Source organism: Lepisma saccharinum, chromosome 3 (genome assembly GCF_977018435.1).
Source record: "Lepisma saccharinum chromosome 3, izLepSacc3.1, whole genome shotgun sequence".
Classification (NCBI taxonomy): domain Eukaryota; kingdom Metazoa; phylum Arthropoda; class Insecta; order Zygentoma; family Lepismatidae; genus Lepisma; species Lepisma saccharinum.
Genome location: NC_139231.1, coordinates 137,617,355 through 137,635,926, shown reverse-complemented (window position 1 = coordinate 137,635,926; position 18,572 = coordinate 137,617,355). Strand labels below are relative to the sequence as shown.

At 35.9% G+C, this 18,572-nt stretch overlaps 1 long non-coding RNA gene across 1 annotated transcript in view; it reads left to right on the top strand.

Annotated features, from left to right (window-relative positions):
• The window catches only part of LOC145986026 (uncharacterized), a 186,651-nt gene extending 170,958 nt beyond the window's left edge, over window positions 1-15,693 (top strand). The window contains exon 3 of the long non-coding RNA XR_014441478.1: window positions 15,505-15,693. This is a non-coding gene — a long non-coding RNA (uncharacterized LOC145986026). The remainder of the gene's footprint in view (window positions 1-15,504) is intronic.
• The last annotated feature ends 2,879 nt before the right edge of the window (window positions 15,694-18,572 follow it).

The following is an 18,572-nucleotide window of genomic DNA, read 5'->3' as shown; positions in this document are numbered from 1 at the left end:
GAAGAAAAACACAACATTCCAAACACAATCTAAGCGGCCGCAAAGTTCAATTTTGCATTTTTTTTTTTGCAAAAACTAGCGCAGTGACTTTCGCGAGAATTGTGAAAATTCCTTGCTTCGTCCTTATTGCAAACGTTCTTCCCGGTACTGATTTCACATCCCCTTGTGAACTCTCAAGTGATGCTGAGTCTATATCCACATCATTAAATAATGTTGAAGAAGTGCTTTGTGTATCACCTAGAAGTGATAAATGTGTTGGAATGTCTATAAACTTACTTTTCAACGAAAACATAGACTCAGTGGAATTTAGCAACATGTATTCTCGCGCTTCATCATCCTGGGCGAGTTCCATAGGTAAAGGTAATGTAAATTCCCCCGTGCATATAACACTGTGCCATGAAGGCACACGTAGTGGTGTGGTGGGCCCCAAAGATTCTCGATCTCGAACTATTTTGCAGGTGATGTGATCAGCACCATGCTCCGGCAGCCTTCATGCCCCAGGGTTTTTCTCCCAGGTACCCATTGCTATGAGGCTGGGTGCGGAGACAAGGATGGATAAATTCCAACCAATTCCGGGAATCGAACCCGGATATCCCACGAAGTTGTCAGACTAGACCAGCGCGGCTCCTTGAATGAGTTTCATATTTTGATTATTTCAATAAATTTAATATATTTGCTTGTTTTTATGGATTTTCTTCACACTTAAAATGTCTCACTTATCATATACAAATAACCGTTGACTAGAGAATTATTTTGTAACAAAGAAACAAAAGAAATGTAATTTTGTTCTATTTCTTTCATAAATAGCAGCTGCATTAGTAGTAATTATTAGTAGTAATTAAACTAATTAATTAATTAATTATAAGAATTATTAATTAATTTATTATTATTATTAATTAAAGTATAATAAAACAATGGTAATGTGAATTTGTAGAAAGTTTTCGAAATAACACCCCCCTTGATGAAATCCTGCGTACGCTACTGGTTAGGAGTGTTACATTTAATGGTGTTAGTGATTTTATTTTATGTGAGGTTAGATTGCCAGATTTAATGGTGTTAGTGATTTTATGTGAGGTTAGGAGTGTTACATTTAATGGTGTTAGTGATTTTATTTTATGTGAGGTTAGATTGCCAGATTTAATAGTGTTAGTGGTTTTATTTGAGGTTAGGAGTGCTACATTTAATGGTGTTAGTGATTTTATTTCTGAAACAAACGAAAGTGGAGTTAAAGGCAAAGAAATGGATCAGTCAAATGAACCCAAAGCGATGTCTCTAAGCCCCGTGACAGGTTAAGTTTGCAGCAACTTTTCGCATATATAGAACAAAATGTGCACACAGAGCTGTAGTTGAGCTGTAATGGTGCCAAGTTTCTCACAGTCTGGGGTATGAACAGCTTGGTGGTTGAGGCAAGACTGGCACGGGAGATGCTGAGTGCCATTCTCGAGCGGACTAATACATGAAATCTGCTGCAATGTTAACCTGTCGCGGGGCTTAGCATCAACTGTTCCGAAGGATTAAACGCGAAAAAGATGATCTCCGAAAGAATAAAAACTGACAGCAAGCACTACGTTCAACAAAAATGAAAAAACGCGAAAAGGTAGATTTGCGAAGAAATAAACGCGAAACTGTAGATTTGCGAGGTAATAAACGCGAATGAAAAAAAACACAAAGCTATGTTAGGGTGAAAATTTCACTCTCGAGTTAATAGCTATTCTCTGTCGTATCGACGACCCGTTTTCAGCCCCTCAAGGAAAGGCCACGTTCTTCATCTCTTCCTTGGACGGAAAAATCTCTGTGCAAAGAGCAAAGAGAGGAGCAATTAGCAGGTTTCGTCATCCATTGGTTACACAGCGATTACGATGTGCACCTTCTCTTCTTTTTTCGGCGGACACCCGCGCTTCACGTGGAACGCGGCAGGAGTGAACGCCCCGTGCCCCGCCAACCCGAGTGACGTCAACCTGCGTTTATGGGGACATTTGTACCGGATGCGATCGGTGCGTGACTGAGATGGGCAGGGAGGAAAGGGCTGAGATGCATCTTCCGCAGATGGGGAAATACAGGGTGCTCCAAAAAAACTACTGCATAGCTTTCAAAAGTTGTGGCAAAGTGCATTTCATCAATTGATGTTACCTAAAATGGGGACGTAGAAGAAAGTTCGGTCCTTGGGGTCACAATTTTTTGTAGGTTTAGGAATGAGACCATTGTCAAATTTTAATAGCTAACTAACTAACTAACTCTCTAGCCTTCTTAAACCCGAAGGTTCATGGCTGCAGCAACACAGGCCTTCCATCTGTCCCTATCTTGAGCAAGATCTATATACTCTTTTCCATCCCTACCGATTTCCCTTAGGTCCATCTCGACGTTGTCCCTCCATCTTCGTCTTGGCCTTCCTACAGGTCTCTTACCATCAGGTTTCCCAACAAGAATCCTGTAAACTCTTCTTTCCTCTCCCATTCGTGCCACATGGCCTGCCCACCTAAGTCTTCTTGATTTAATTATTCTAATAATATCTGGACACGAATACAAATTATGTAGTTCTAAATTATGTAACCTTCTCCACTCACCTGTCTCCTCATCCCTTTTAGGTCCAAATATTTTCCTAAGGATCTTATTTTCAAATACTCTCAATTTATGTTCCTCTTTCAATGTAAGGGACCAAGTTTCACATCCATATAATACTACAGGCAAAATTACTGTTTTGTATATTTAAACTTTTAGTTTCTTAGATATTAATCTAGAAGACAAAAGTTTATGAAGAGAGAAGTAACATGCATTTCCTGAATTAAGCCTACTTTTTATTTCCTCTTTAATATAATTTCCATTTGTTAATATTACTCCTAAGTATTTGAATTTGGAAACTGGTTCAAACGAGTTGTTATCAATAATTAGATTTTGATTATTATCTAACACTTGGTTTCGGCCTGTAAGCATATATTTAGTTTTCTCTTTGTTAACTTCCAAACCTATCTCTTTAACAGTTTTGAAAAATATTTTAGCATTATTCTTAATTGTATTTATATCATCCCCTAATAAGTCTACATCATCTGCATATGCTAACAACTGAGTCACACCATTTAATTTTAGTCCTTCCTTAGTTTCTTTTACCTTCCTAACAGCATATTCTAAGGTAAAATTAAAGAGCAATGTAGATAATGCATCCCCTTGTTTTAACCAATCATGAATTGTAAATTTGTCAGACGCATTAATACCCACACGAATTTTACTTTCTGTTTCACTGGTGCATACTCTTATCATACTAACAAGCTTCTTAGGTATTCCAAACTCGACTAATATATTATATAATTTATCTCTTTTGACCGAATCATATGCTTTTTTGAAATCAATGAATAGCTGATTTACATTTTGGTTATATTCCCACATTTTTTCAAGTGTCTCTCTGATGTGAAAAATCTGATCTGTAGTTGATCTGTTACGTTTAAATCCACATTGTTAATCACCTATAATTTCATTAGCATATGGGGTTAGTCTTGTTATAAGAATGTTAGATAATATTTTATATTTTGTTGAGAGTAGAGAAATTCCATGGTAATTATTGCAGTTCATTTTATCACCTTTTTTAAACACAGGAACAATTATGGATTCTTTCCATTGTTAGGGATTTCTTCTTTATTCCATATTAAACAAATTAATTTATGAATTTGACATATTAACGAATTTCCACCATATTTAATTAACTCAGCTGGTATTAAATCAATGCCAGGTGCTTTGTTATTCTTTAGCCTTTTAATAGCATCTTTAACTTCAATGAAGTTAGGTTCTGGAACTAAAGGTTCTGCTGTGTGTACTTCGTTTACTTCTGATTTATCTCCTACATGAACATTTAAAAGGTCATTAAAGTAGTTCTTCCATCTATTTAGAATATCGCTTGGGTCAGCTAGAAAATCACCGTCTTTATCATTTATCAAATTTACTTTAGGTTGCCACCCCTTTCTAAATTCATTTACAGCTTTATATAAATCTCTGATATTTTTGTTCTTGCTGTTTGTTTCAATTTCGTTAATTTTGCTTTTCAAGTAATCTCTTTTTTTACTTCTAAACATGCGGTTAACTTCTCGCTTTATTCTATTATAATTGTTTAGATTTGTATCATCAGAGTTATTTAACCACCTAAGTCAAGCCTGATTTCTTATTTCTATTAGATTATGACATTCATTATCAAACCATGGCTTACTTTTTCTCGGTTTATGGTATCCTATACTTTCTTTAGCTGCTGATTCTATTGCATTACGTATGTGCTCCCAATTCTTATTTACGTCTGTTTCATTTATATTTTCATCATCATTTAAATCCTGCAAAACATCAAATCTATTTGACAGTTTAATTTGGTAATCTTTCTTAATTCTTTCATCAGCAAATTTTCCTGTATTAAATTTTATAATTTTTAGATTTTTTTATTTTTTATTTATCACTGCGAGTCTTTCTCTTAATTTAGCAGTTACTAAATAATGGTCACTGGCACAGTCAGCACCTCTATGTGTACGAACATCAATTATACTAGTATGTCTTCTCTTATCAATGAGAATATGATCTATCTGATTATGAGTTTTACCATCTGGAGAAGACCAGGTATATTTATGGATATCTTTATGTTTATAAGTGGTACTTTTCACAATTAAATTCTTTGAGGTTGCAAAAGTAATCAATCTTATACCATTATCATTACTTAATTCATGAAGACTTTCTTTACCAATCGTGGGTTTAAATGTATCTTCTTTGCCAATCTGTGCATTACAGTCACCTAACAGAATTTTCATATCATACTGAGAAAATTTATCAAAGACCTGTTCTAACTCTGCATAAAAATCATCTTTAGTATTATCATCTTTATCTTCCGTTGGTGCATGTATGTTTATTAAAATAATTTTACACCACCTACCCTGAAAAACTGCATATGATATCCTGTCATTAATAAATTCTACTGTTTTAAGAGCCGAGATAATTCTATTATTTATGAAAAAGCCTGTTCCAAAATTATGATTTTCAGTACCACCATAGAAAAAAGTATAATTTTCAGTTTTACAATTCCCTTCTCCTGGCCACCTAACTTCCTGGAACCTACACCTACATCTAATTTATACTTAACTATCTCATTGACTGTAGACTGAAATGCCCCAGGCCGGTAAAGGCTCAGAACATTCCAGGTGCCTAATTTAATATCTTAATAGCATTAATAATAATTGTTTTCAATTAATAATAATGTATTATTTGTCATTTTCATTATTATTATTTATATCCTTGACGACACTCGGATTGTCAGGGGTGACCTTTTCTAGAGATGCCCAATTGTCAACCTTCCTTCAATGTAGTACCCCCTGGACTGCATTTTGCAGACTTGCGAAGCTCTGGCGTCTGAGCTACCAGCCAGTATAATCCTGTGTGTTGTGCCCGTGTTGTGTCGTCCTTATATGTTTGTGATTGTTCCTTCATCCATCCCATCTGATCACTATTCACCCACATCTTCGTGGTTAGCCAAAAGTGGCAGGAAAGCAAAGTAATATAAATCCAATCAATCAGATCATTGAGGAGACTCTTTTTCGATCCATCTCATGCCTCTTTTTTAACATTTGTTACAGGTTATACTGAAATTTATTGTTATTGTATTTTGTTATGAACTTCCATATTCTTCATTCAACAAAATTCTTTGAAAACGCAGAGGGCAATTTTGGCCATGAAGTTTACCTATCTTTGTGAGGTCTGACATGAAATTCTCAATTTTTGGAATGTTTAAAGCTCGTGCAACTATTTATTCTTTGGGATAATAGGTACAATATGAAAAACGTTCTGTCATGGTTCCTGTGTTTAACACTGATTTTTTAAATTTTAAAATTTTGAAATACTAATTATCTGTTTTAATTTGTTATCCACTAAAAGAAATAACAAGCTTTTATCTTTTTTAAATAGAGGATGCCAATTTCCAGGGGTAGTTGACTGGCTGTTCGAACATTTTCCCATTCACCGCTGACTGCTATAGTTCTGCCTTTAGATCGATCTGTAATGTGTTATTTGGCTGATTGGCTGAAGGGCCTTCGTTCAAAGTATCGTCACAGCACTTATCTTTGGATCGAGAGGTCTCGGGTTCGATTCCCCGTGGGAGGTCTTAAAATTTCGGTGTTGGCCCAGCATTAGGGAACTATACTTGACAAGAAGAAGTAGCGGATTCAGATCTAGAAACAGCTGCGATGGGACTCGCAGCATCGCCCATCGAAATACCCCCTGTTCCAAAACTTGGGGGGGGGGGGATCAAGGTGCCAAAACTAGGTGAGCAGCAATACTTTCCTTTCCTTTGGTACACAAGGTTTAGCATAGTGCGGGGCCAAAAGTGGCAAAACAAATGTGGGGAATTGCCCCCCACGCTCCCGTAATCGTCGCCACTGACCTTACATGTATCCTTACAGCAGATCACAAACACGTTGATGTTGTTAGCTCGTCGTACAGTATAGGATCCCTGAGTATTACCGTGCAACCTGTCCATGCCATGACTATTTTCATTAATTTTTCTCTTACATCGTACGTGTTTTTAAGGTATGGATTTGTATGTATGCTGGTGCAGAAGTTGTCAACAGCTTGTTTTGAGTTTTCTTTTAATTCTTGAAGCTCTAATTGGATCAAATAAAGTGCACGGACATGGTGATGGACAATTTGCATGGTAATACTCAAAGCACTGTACGTACATGCTTTTGTCAAACCACCGACTCCACTGGAAATCTCATTTTTTTTTCTTTTTGCATCACAGTCGACGGTAGCTTCCAAACGTTGTGTGTCAAATTTTCAAGCTTAAACTTGCTCACAAGAGCACGATAATGAACAAATAACTTCTTTCGTAACGACAATGCCATTAGCATCACTGAGTACATTATTATTTATTTACTTTTACTTAAGATTACCGCTAAGCAGTTTTTCCCATATCTAATTACTGAGTACAATCCATGCTGCAGCTCTCCTTTTTCTTCTTCATTCTTCACAGTATATAAATGGTTGTTTATTTTAATCCTAATATTCAGTTTTTTTTCCTCAACATAATAGTTGCCTGCATTGGTAACCGGCAAAACATGTAATTCTATCCAGATAAGCCTAATTTACATATCCACATTTTAGAATTCGACATTCTTGTTCATCAACTTTTTATTTCATCGCTGACTACAGCAAGGTTTTGTTATAATGAGGGTTGTTTTCGTGTAGAATACGAGGGGAAAAAACTTTACTTGCAACACTAGATGTCAGCACTGCTGCAGATACTGAAAGGAAGATTATGCCTTGTATATGGTTCGAGGCTCGAATGGCGAATTGGTAATTTTTTTTCTGTGTTCTCTTTTACTTCTGCGGTTTGTGTGTTATTTGAATATCGAGACAGTTACTACAGCAGTTATTGGAGATTTATAGTTATTCAGAATTGGTTATAGTGCTACATTCAAGCGTGTTACAAGAGAGTTAAAATCTGATCAAGTCGACACATTTAGACCGAGAGTTCGGTGTCTTGCTGGACCCTGTGGTCGAGTGGTTAGTTAGCACATCGCGCTGCGACGCCAAGGGTCCCGGGTTCGAATCCCGCTCGGGCTTGGTTGTTTGTGAATGTCCATTCATCAAATTCATCACTCATCCCCATCTTCGCAAATTAGCCAAGAGGCACAAAACGCGAAGTAAAATAAACTAAATCAATCAATCAATCAATCAATTCGGTGTCTTATCTGCTGATTGGTGCTTGTACGAAAGTAGTTGTACATGCGAAAAATGCCTGTTAAGTATGTGAGAGACACAAGTTTCATTCTTTTTGTGGGGCATATCGTGTCGTCGTGGATTTTAGCAGTCATGGACACTTATGGGTTGTAACGATACCATTAGCTTTCAATGGGATTGTAGAACCCAGCAGTGTCCGTGACTGTACAACGTCATTCAACACCTAATGTAGTTCATGAGGTGCATTATCAATTTTGGTAGCTAATGTTTGTTAAGGACAAATCATTATTTTGTTCTTGAATGAATAACGTTTCTTCTGTACTCGATGTAGCATCAGTAGACTCACCGTACACCCGCGGGAAAGTGTAAAAGTGTAAAAGTGTGCACTGTTCATGAAGATTGTGTTTAATCTGAACTCTTTCAGATGATTTCAACTCGCGGGAATATGCTATAGTGAAGTAATGGATCGTTTTATGTGGTACCATTTTTACGTCATGTCGTCGTTGTTGACAGTAATTTAACGTTTTTCTTAGGTTTAATGCTGTTAGAAATTCCAGGCTTTTCTTAGGAGGTGGGAGGGGTTATATGTGCCAATACAAATATATTTTGTTAATAATAAACCGTTAAAGTGCTCCAGAATAAGACAAATAGGATGAACACTGATCACAGGAATATCATTTTCGCCTCTGCAACTATACATTATTTTTTTACAGTGGTTTTAAATTAGATTTAATTGGTTTTAGTGGTGTTAGTGATTTTATGTCAGGTTAGGAGTACTAGATTTAATGGTGTTAGTGATTTTATGTAAGATTAGGAGTGCTAGATGTAATGGTGATGGGTAATAAATATTATGGGAGATTAGTCAAGACCATCTTGACATTCAGGCCACAGCGCTCAGTCAAGACGTCATCATCTGGAGGCGATCGTCTTAACGCTCTAAACTTTTTGTCGTAATTTTACCGTAGATAATTAAGGTATATTTATTTCTCTTATGAAGTTAAATTTCGACATTTACCCTCCCGACGAATATAGTTCGAAGAAAAATTTATAATATTGAATATTTGCACCAAAATTTTCATTCAGGAAGTCACTATGGCCACCACAAAAATTCCTACCATAGCACAAAGAAAGAGTTGAAAACCGTTAGAAACTTCCTGGCGGAAAAATTTAAACATTGTATATCTTTGAAAAATATTATCGGGAATATTGGTCAGCTACAGTAAAACTCGTAACCGCTTTTGTATGAACTTTCGTATGTACGTAAAATAAATTGATAAATAAAACAAAAAAAACATGTTAGGTTGACCGTAAACTTTCCAAGTTACCTAATCAATTAAATTGTCTTTAAGTTTACCCAAAATTAATCAACCAGATAATGCAGATATTCTGTGTAGCTATACAATCTCAATACAAAACCTTAATTTCTATATTCTTGCAGCAAAAGCGAAAGAAATTGGTACAAGGGCAATGTTACATTTCTGTGATAAAGACTAAACCTAAATCATTTGTCACATTGTAATTTCGATCCTATTGACTTTATTGAACGAAAGATAATAAACAAATTGAATCTTTTCATTGTCGTTAGTAAGATCTGTGACAATAACTTAAGAGTTTCATTGAAAAAAAACAGATTAATATTTCCATTTTAACGTTCACTTAGGAAATAAACATTTGGAATATTTGCTTAAACTGTTTCTTACATTCTGTTAAAAAAATCGTGAAGAATGTTAATAAATTATGAAACAATAAACATTATCACTGATTTAATAATCAAAGTTACGAACATTGAAGCTTCACAAAGACAAAAAATAAAAAGGAGTTCATATGAAACAGTTTTAAAAATGTAATACATTTGTAGTTCATATTAACATAGCTAAGTAACAAAATGCTTTCTGTGTGAAAACATTTGTATTTGAAACATAAGTAATATATTCTTGTTACACACGAATATTTCATCGAAGTTCTTGTTACACATCGCACCTTTGTATTTGAATGTACAACGTATCTTCCATTAGCCTCCGATTAGCATAAAGAAGCATAAAGCCGGATAAAATAAGAATAAATGTACACATGTATCAACTTTGCCCCGTTGTATTGCTTTCTTTCATTAAGCACATTTCGAAACTGAAAATTTGTGTAAATAATATGAATAATGTATCGAATGCTTGCATAAAATTTACACTAACAAATTTGCTTTGGTAAACGTAATATTAACCAACATTTGTAATTTAGGGTAAATTATTTGATATTTCTAAAAAAAATGTAGACATGTTGTCCACATTTAGAGTATATTTGATGCCTATTCCGGACACATGAAATGTTTACATCATGAACTATTACTCTTATTTATTTTTTAGTATAAAACATTTCTTACTTAACTTGTATCTTTTCGTAGTGACTGAATCACGTGGAATTGCCCTAAAAATTTCTCATTTTTAACAACATCTTGAAGAAATGTGAACGTTACTCTTACCTTTTTCATTGTAATTGCCTCTGCAATTGAGTACACAAGACTTATACACCATACCTATTCCACATTTAAGCATATTTACACGTCATGTAAACTCGATTACAGTTCTTAAATTTGCATTACAATTCCATATTCACTAAAAAGGTCCAACATTGATTCCGAAGAAGCAAATCAAACATGGCGGCTATCTCGCCTCCAGTTCATGACGCTTAGTCACGTGACCGGAGCAAGCCATGAGGCTTTCAGATTGAGAAGGTAATGGATTAGTGCTCATGATAGATTTCAGCCAATAACGTTCGACCTAAGGTTCAAATCACAAACCCTGAGACCTTCTGTAAACAAAACCACCTGCATGCAGAAAGCATTGCAAACTCATAGAAGTAAAATAATCCAGCGTTGTTACAGGATTCATTACGTAGGTAAAACAATGGCCAATTTGTAGTATGGGATACGCTGCCGCAAATGACGTCTCACTTTAAACCCAATGCTCTTTCTTTTTTTACTTATTGCTTCACCTTTATGGTTAACTCTTTGCACCAGTAATCATTTCCCATAAATTTGGCTTCTTTCTTGCATGTGAATTGAATATATTTTACTTGCATTTTTTTAGACAAAATGATATAACATGGTAATGTATATTTCTAAGGTTTGATAAAGATAGGAGTGTATTTGAAATTTGTTTGTAGATTTTATGTAAATTGTATCTTATGTAAATAAAATATATAATGGGCATAAACAGCCATATGCATTGCTGTAAGTCCAATAAATATATTGATGATGATCAAAACAAGACAAAAAGTTCGTAAATTTATTGCGGTTGGAAACTTTGACAAGCATCCTAATAACGATTTTTGTTCCGCCAAATATTGTGCACTTCGTAAAATAACTTGGTGTCATGGCAAGGAAAGATAAGTGTGAACATTTTGTAGTAATATGCATTGTAACTTTCAATGAGCTTAGAGATTTGTGTACATAATGATATTTTATAACATTGGTTATTTTCTAAAAATAATCATGTGAACAGCAAGAAAGTAAAACTTAGTAATATTGCCTGACTTATCCTTAGAAAAATAACATGCCGTGTTCTATGCGTGCGGGAAAGTCTCGGTGTTCTCCGAGCTTGTTTTCAAAACACCAGCAAGGACAGCCTTTGAAAAGGGGTGAGAAACATATTCTACTCAATATTTATGTAACGTTCTGTCAGTGGTATCCTGAGAAACCAGTAAATGAAGTGGTTAAGTTCGTATCCCAGTGCAGTGGTGTGTCAGTGTCTGCAGTTTTAAGGGTTATGAAAGAGAGAATGACCGGGAGAGTAACATTGTATGTGGCTGCATATTCGTCTGATGTTTTGAGAGCGGGTTCTCACATTCAGAGGCTCTTATATAAAATGAATAAGTGCGGCGAACTATGAGTGTAACAGCAGATGATTGCGGTCATGAATCAGCTGACGCCGAGTGATACATCGAATCGGTGAGACCGTTTGTTTACAGAAGGTCTCAGGGTTTTTGATTTACATAGTAATGTGAAATCTGTTAAAATGTTAAGCCATTTCTTTCATTTGCAGATGTGGCATTAATTTGAACTCTTGGGAATAAAGTGTAGCAATATGGAAATACAAAAAAAAAAAAAAAAAAAAAAAAAAAAATGGAGTGAAAAGGGAAACGCACTTCTCGTTTACTTAAAACATATTTTTCGAGAAAACGCCAATATGGCCCGTATTTAGCTAAAGGAAAATCGAATTCAAATTTCAAAATCATTTTATACAAGAAATTAATAACAATTTATAACTAACCTAATTGGATACCAATTACCATTTACCACTCAAAGCTCATATTAACATTGGCGTAGAACTGCTCATTGTCGATATGTCGAATAAGAAGCGACTCACGACTGGCAAAGGCAGTACTGGTTCTAATACAGCTATCACTTGTTTATTTTCTTGGTCAATGGAATCAGAGTGGAGTGGATAATATTCAGGGCTTAGGTGATGTAAAAAGTTTTATTTTATTTCGTCATGCCAAAAAGAAAGTGTAATTATTCTAAACAAAGGTCCTCGCCAAGTGTTCACTCAAATATTAATATATTTTGTCAAAATGTTAACAATTCGGCATTAACAATGCATTAAACTGAAATTGATTTTGTAATGTTTAAAAATGTTATAAAGTAAATTTAACTATATCCATGTCTATATGTCCCGTTTTTTTTTTGTTTTTTTTTAGAAATCTGGCAACCCTAAGTCAGTGGTTTAATCATAATAAATTTGTTAATGTCTATATTAAAATGTAATTGTTAAATACATGTGACTGGTTTGGATGTCTATATTAAAATGCAATTTGTTATATGATACTGACAATTTTGTCCAAATCTGAAATAAAATTCTTATTCTTATTATTAGTTTCATTAATTGTTATATGCTTTGAATTTGTTCCATTTCTGTCCATTTGTTCCATTTCTGTATATATTTCCAGAAACTTCCGCTTGGTGCGCAGTTCGTGCTCGGTGGAAGGGGGCGATCTTCGGTCCGGTGCGCAATTCGGGTTCGGTGAGACACCTGCACCACGGTAGATGCTCAATTCGTGTGAGCCCGATTTAATAGTGTTAGTGATTTTATTTTATGTGAGGTTAGGAGTGCTAGATTAAATGGTGATAGTAATATTATGGGATATTAGTAGTGCTAGATTTAATGGTGTTAGTGATTTTGTGTGAGGTTAGGAGTGCTAGATTTAATGGTGTTAGTGATTTTATGTGAGGTTAGGAGTGCTAGATTTAATAGTGTTAGTGAGATTAGGAGGGCTAGATTTAATTGTTAGTGATTTTATTTTATGTGAGATTAAGAGTGCTAGATTTAATGGTGTTATTGATGTTATGTGAGGTTAGGAGTGATAGATCTAATGGTGTTATTGATTTTATTTTATATGAGATTAGGAGTGCTAGATTTAATGATTGTAGTGTTTTTTGTGAAGTTAGGAGTGCTAGATTTAATGGTGTTAGTGATTTCATTTTATATGAGGTTAAGAGTGCTAGATTTAATGGTGAGGTGATAGTGATATTATGTGGGATTAGGAGTGCTAGATTTATTGATGTTAATTGATTTTTTGTGAGGAGTGCTAGATTTAACGGTGTTAGTAATTTATGTGATTTAGATTGGATTCCGAAAGTAACGTTACGTTTTCTTTCTAGTTTAGGGGCGTTGGGTTTGACAGTTAAAATTTGAGTTATATAAGTGTGTGCACATAACGATATATTGTTTTTAAGAACTGACATTACTCCGGGATACGATGAATTGGACAAACGCTGGTCACACTTTAGGGTTAAATGTCTCGGATAACTGTGGTTTCCGCATTTTGATATAAATTTTGTGTTACATAAAACGCCGGCTTAAGTGTTCGAAATTTTCGAGGGTGTACGGTCTGTCACTGGAACTGTTCAAATAATATACCATTGTTTCTTTTCGACCATTCGTACTTTTTCGAACTTTGTATTATAAAGCATTATTGTCACAACCTGATAATTAAATTTTCGGCATTACGTCGATTGTGCTCAGTGGCGTCGGCAGTGCGGGTGGACAAAATATTTTCAAGTAGATTGTTTCCTTACGTCGTCACGGCTGCTAATATTTTCTCTTTTGTTCCATGCTCCTTTCCTTCTTTCCTTCCTCTTTCTTATCCTGGTTCTTTACATTCTTTCTTTTTTCTTTCTTCATTTGCTTCTTTATCTTATTTGTCTACTTGTCTCTCTCACACATTCTCTTTATTTCTTTCTCGACTTTTCTCTTTCCTTTATTCTTCCTTTCATACTCCTTCTCCTCTTCTCGTCTCTTTCCTTCTTTAGGTGTCAATATCTCCTTTTTACTTTCTCTTTCATTGTCTATCTCTCTCTAATATCCCGTTAGTATATATTCTTATTCCTGTTTTCTATTTCTCCTTTCTTCCTCTTTTTTCGGTTTATCCCCTACTATTTTCCTCTCTTTCTCCTTGTATGTTTTATATATTTCTTTTTTCAACTTCTATCTATTTCTTCCTCTGTTACTATTTTCCTCACGCGTTCCAAAAATGTATTGTGTATATGTAAGACATTGGTGCATTAATGGATAGTTTGTTCTTTCTCTATTTCTTTATCTGATTCTCTCCACTCTTTTATCTTCATTTCACTATCAAGCTCTCTAATTCTCTCTCACTGTATTTCCTTCTTTCTCTAACACTCTCTATTTTATCTTTCTCTATCCCTTTCTCTATGCCGTCTATCATTTTTGTCAACATCTTTCTCTATATATTCCCTTCTATCTTTTCCTATTCCTTCTGTCATTCTCTCTTCCTCTATTGCCTTCCTTTTTCTCTATTCCTTCTTTCTTTTTCTCTGTCCCCTTCTAGCTTTCTCTCTTCCTCTATTCCCTTCTATCTTTCTTTCTGTATCCCTTTCTTTATTACCGTCTAGTTTTCTACCTTCCTTTATTCCGTTTTTCCCTTTCCCTTCTTCTTTCTCTGACACCTTCTACCTTTCTCTCTTTCACTATCCCCTTCTAGCTTTATCTCTTTCTCTATTCACTTTTCTATTATCCCTCACTCTCTGTGCTCTATCTTCAATCTTTCTTTCTTTATCCTCCCCTGTCTTTCTTTATATCCTTCTATAGCAATGTCGTATGATAGATAGCTGACAGACAACACATCGGACTCTTGTGAAACTGACATTATGGGTCAAGGTTTTTATACATAAATTATTTTTTATTAAGTGTTTGTTATATGGTTGGATACAAAGTTATCTATTGATAAATTTAATGCGGATGATCTACAACATTGTCATTCTCACGCTAGAGATACGCAACTGTCTTCAGAAGTTTGTATTTTAAGATCGAATACGGATTTACGTAATTTAGGCACTGGTTTCATAGGGAAGCTAAAAATGTTCTGGAACGAGAAAATAAATCACGTACAGTCACCGGCAAAAAAATTGTACACGTAGATCCTGAAATACTCTCTTCCCTGCAGGGCGTTGTGTGTGTTGCATAACTCTACGGTGATAAGTGGGATTTAATAGCAAATTTTCATTGGAAACTTCTACCATCGCCAAAAACTAGGAGTCTCATTTTTATTGCCGGTGACTGTACATATTCCTCATATGAAGTTGGAATAACATGGCAAAATGAAAAATAAGCCGAGATTTGTGTGAGAAAATTAATGATGCATTATGTAGTGTTATAGAATTTTATTGTTTTATTCTAAAGTTTGTTTTCTAATATATATTTAGTTATCCCTCCAAAGAAGAACAGATTGCTATCATTTTTGTAAAAGAGGCAGAAATGAACTTAGGTTCTGACGTGTACACTTCCTCTCTTGTTACAGCTCGTTTCTCCCTGCAGTGTCCTGTACTGGCTCTGAGTTTAGACGCCAGAGCCTCGCCAGCGTGCAAAATGCAATCCAGGGTGTAATACGTGGAAGTGTCTTCACTTCAGAGAAAGCCAGCCCTTACAGCTCGAGGGTTTTAGAGGTAACCAAGGTTGCCCTCCCCCATGTTATAGGATTAGGGCAGGATTTTACGGTGAGTTGCACAGTTATTCTTTGTATGTAACCATGAGCCTACAAGAATTTCATGCTATACATAGTATTACATTGATTAAATTAGGTACGCTTTCCTGCCACTTTTGACTAATCGTGACGATGGGGATGAATGGATGAAGGGAGAATCACCGACGACACAGTGCATTTCCTACAAAGGATTATCCTGGCTGCAAGTCCAAGCGCCAGAGCCCCATTAGTCTGCAGAATGCAGTCCAGGATGTACTACGTAGCAGACACATTTGTGTTATTTTTCTTAGTTTGTATTACGTTACGCCAGTGGTTCCCAAAGTGTGCAGTGTGTTTGGAGAGACAAAAGTTAAGTCTACATATGGTTTTAGAACTTTTTACATACAAAATGTTTCTGAATTTAAAATATATGTTGTTTTTTTTAACTTAAGGCAAGCAACCTAACCACGCTAGCTGAGCGTTGCAACTGTTGGATAGGTCTACAGCCATCATCTGCGTTTTATTTCTAGGCTGTGCGGGAAACAGCACTTAAGTCAAAAAGCAATTTTACAGAAGACGGTTATTTATGTTCATTCTTTTAATATAAAACATTACAGACACGATGTACATATTGGATCATCACTGTTTAGAATCTTTACAAATGTCCAATATAAAAATACTTACAATATTTTCTTTAATTGTTTAGTGAGACTTGGATTTGCCTTTTCCCGAACACCCTAAATGTAATCTTGTTTTAACACTTTCGATTCCCTTGCACACGATAGTTTAAATAAAATTTAACAGTCATTATAGTCTTATGTTATTTTTATTAGTTAATATCTAATCGACGAAAATTTTTTGAAAATTCGAACATACTTTAGATACCTAAAATGTGAACCCTATTAATTAGTGAAGTTTGCCCTAAATAGAAAAAAGTTCGAAGCGAAAGGATTGCCGTAAAATTCACACGGCAGAAAGCAAAGCTTCCGTGAACTTGGTTCATAGCTGCTGTAAGATTTCTCAAATATTCCCTGCTGATCCTGAGAGCAGTGATCAGTGTTTTTGCCGAACGCCGCTCGCGGGACCAATCAAACGAGAATCTGAGAGACTGCATGTTGCCAAACCTTCTTTAAGCGCAGAGATTCCCCCCACTTGCGGTTGTAAACGTTATCGAGGCAGCCGAATGTTGTTCCTAGAACGTCACGCTCAAGTGAGATTGCCACCCGCACTCACACCTCGAAGACGATTGGCAGATAGGAATAACTCCCAAGGTGAGCAGCCAGTAAATTTGGCATGTAGTATATTTGCAAAAGTCCTTGGAGAGAACTGCAAATTGCTTGCAAAGAACTGTGCTGTTCAGACATATACGAAAACAGGAAGCACTCCTATCAAGGGCAAGTTAATATTACAATGTCGACGTACCTTGAACTTGAGATGTCCCCCCCCCCCGCCCCTCTCTGTCCCCACACGTTCTGTTATCTCAGTCTGGAGTAGGATTTCCGTAACGCTCAAGTATTGTCGTTTTATTTCGGTCTACCGTGCGATGAGTTCTGGGGTCAAGTGTGCACGAGAGTCCGTGAGAGGCGTTGATAAAGATTATTTTTCTGCATCTGGTAAAGCCAGTGTTGCCATCTTTGCGAAGTGAAAATGTAGTAATTACGGAAAGTTTCAGTACTTTCGGGGTGCGAAATCATTAAGAAATGGTGGGGGTGGAGATTTTAACACACACACACACATTTATACATTTTTCTATAAAAAATATTATATGACACACATATTCATAATGTTATTACATATGATAGTAAATTACTAAATATTTACCGAACCCGGGGCAAAGTGATCCTTTTGCATTACCTTACTTTTGGCCAAATTACTTCTTAAATACACAGTGAAATAACTTCAAACATATATCAATGTAAAAACAAATGTTGTGGTATCAACTGTGTTAAGTTTCGATGTATTCGTCGCCATACAGTGTTCTGTCGGAAGGGTCAAAGCCTAGGGGGATCACGCTGCTCCGGTCTCCCCTAAATAATAATTGCTTATATTTTGTCGTTATAACAACCCCCCACCCGCCCCCTTTGAATTTTGTTCGTGGACGATTGTTTAGGTCAAGACTGTTGGTGGTGGAAGTTCTCCCTGTCCCCTGGGAATGTCGCACCCTGCTTTTTTTCTGTTTCTATGTATTGCTTTCTTTGTTTCTTTTTTCTTTATATCTTTCTTCTTCTTCCCTTCCGTTCTCTCTTCGTATTTTCTTTGATTCTGTCTGTCTGTCTCTCTCTCTCTGTCTCTGTCTCTCTCTCTCTCTCTTTCTCTCTCTCTCTCTGTCTCTCTCTGTCTCTCTCTCTCTCTCTGTCTCTCTCTCTCTCTCTGTCTCTCCCTACAGGGACTAATGTTCTCTCTCCATTTCTGTCTCCCATCTCTTCTCTTTTTATTCCCCTCTCTGTCCGCAATTCTAGCCAAAATGTAAATGATTTTCGCATGTATGAATTTGGGTGGACTAACAGTATGATAGGTGGGCTGGAGCCCATTCAGTGGCGACGCTATTGAGCAGAACAAATTTCATCTTCTCTCAATTGTTGAGACATGACAATATCTCCCAAGTAATTGCTCTCAGCTATATTGCACGAGAGAGCGCTGGCGACCGTAAAAGATTTAACAAAAATGTAGTAACCTGCATGTGTACAGGCTATCCATCTGGCACCTGATGTTAAAAGTGAAATTTATAGAAATGAAATTACTAAAAACATTCTGGCAAGCTTATGACTAAAATGTGCTCTTTATTAATCAGGTTGACTGCCCATCTCCTTATCGAAAACACGAAGAATCTGTATTCGAATCATGAAAGGTCGTGATTATTGCTGGTGTAGCATGTTGATATGAGGAACATTGTGTAACATTACTTA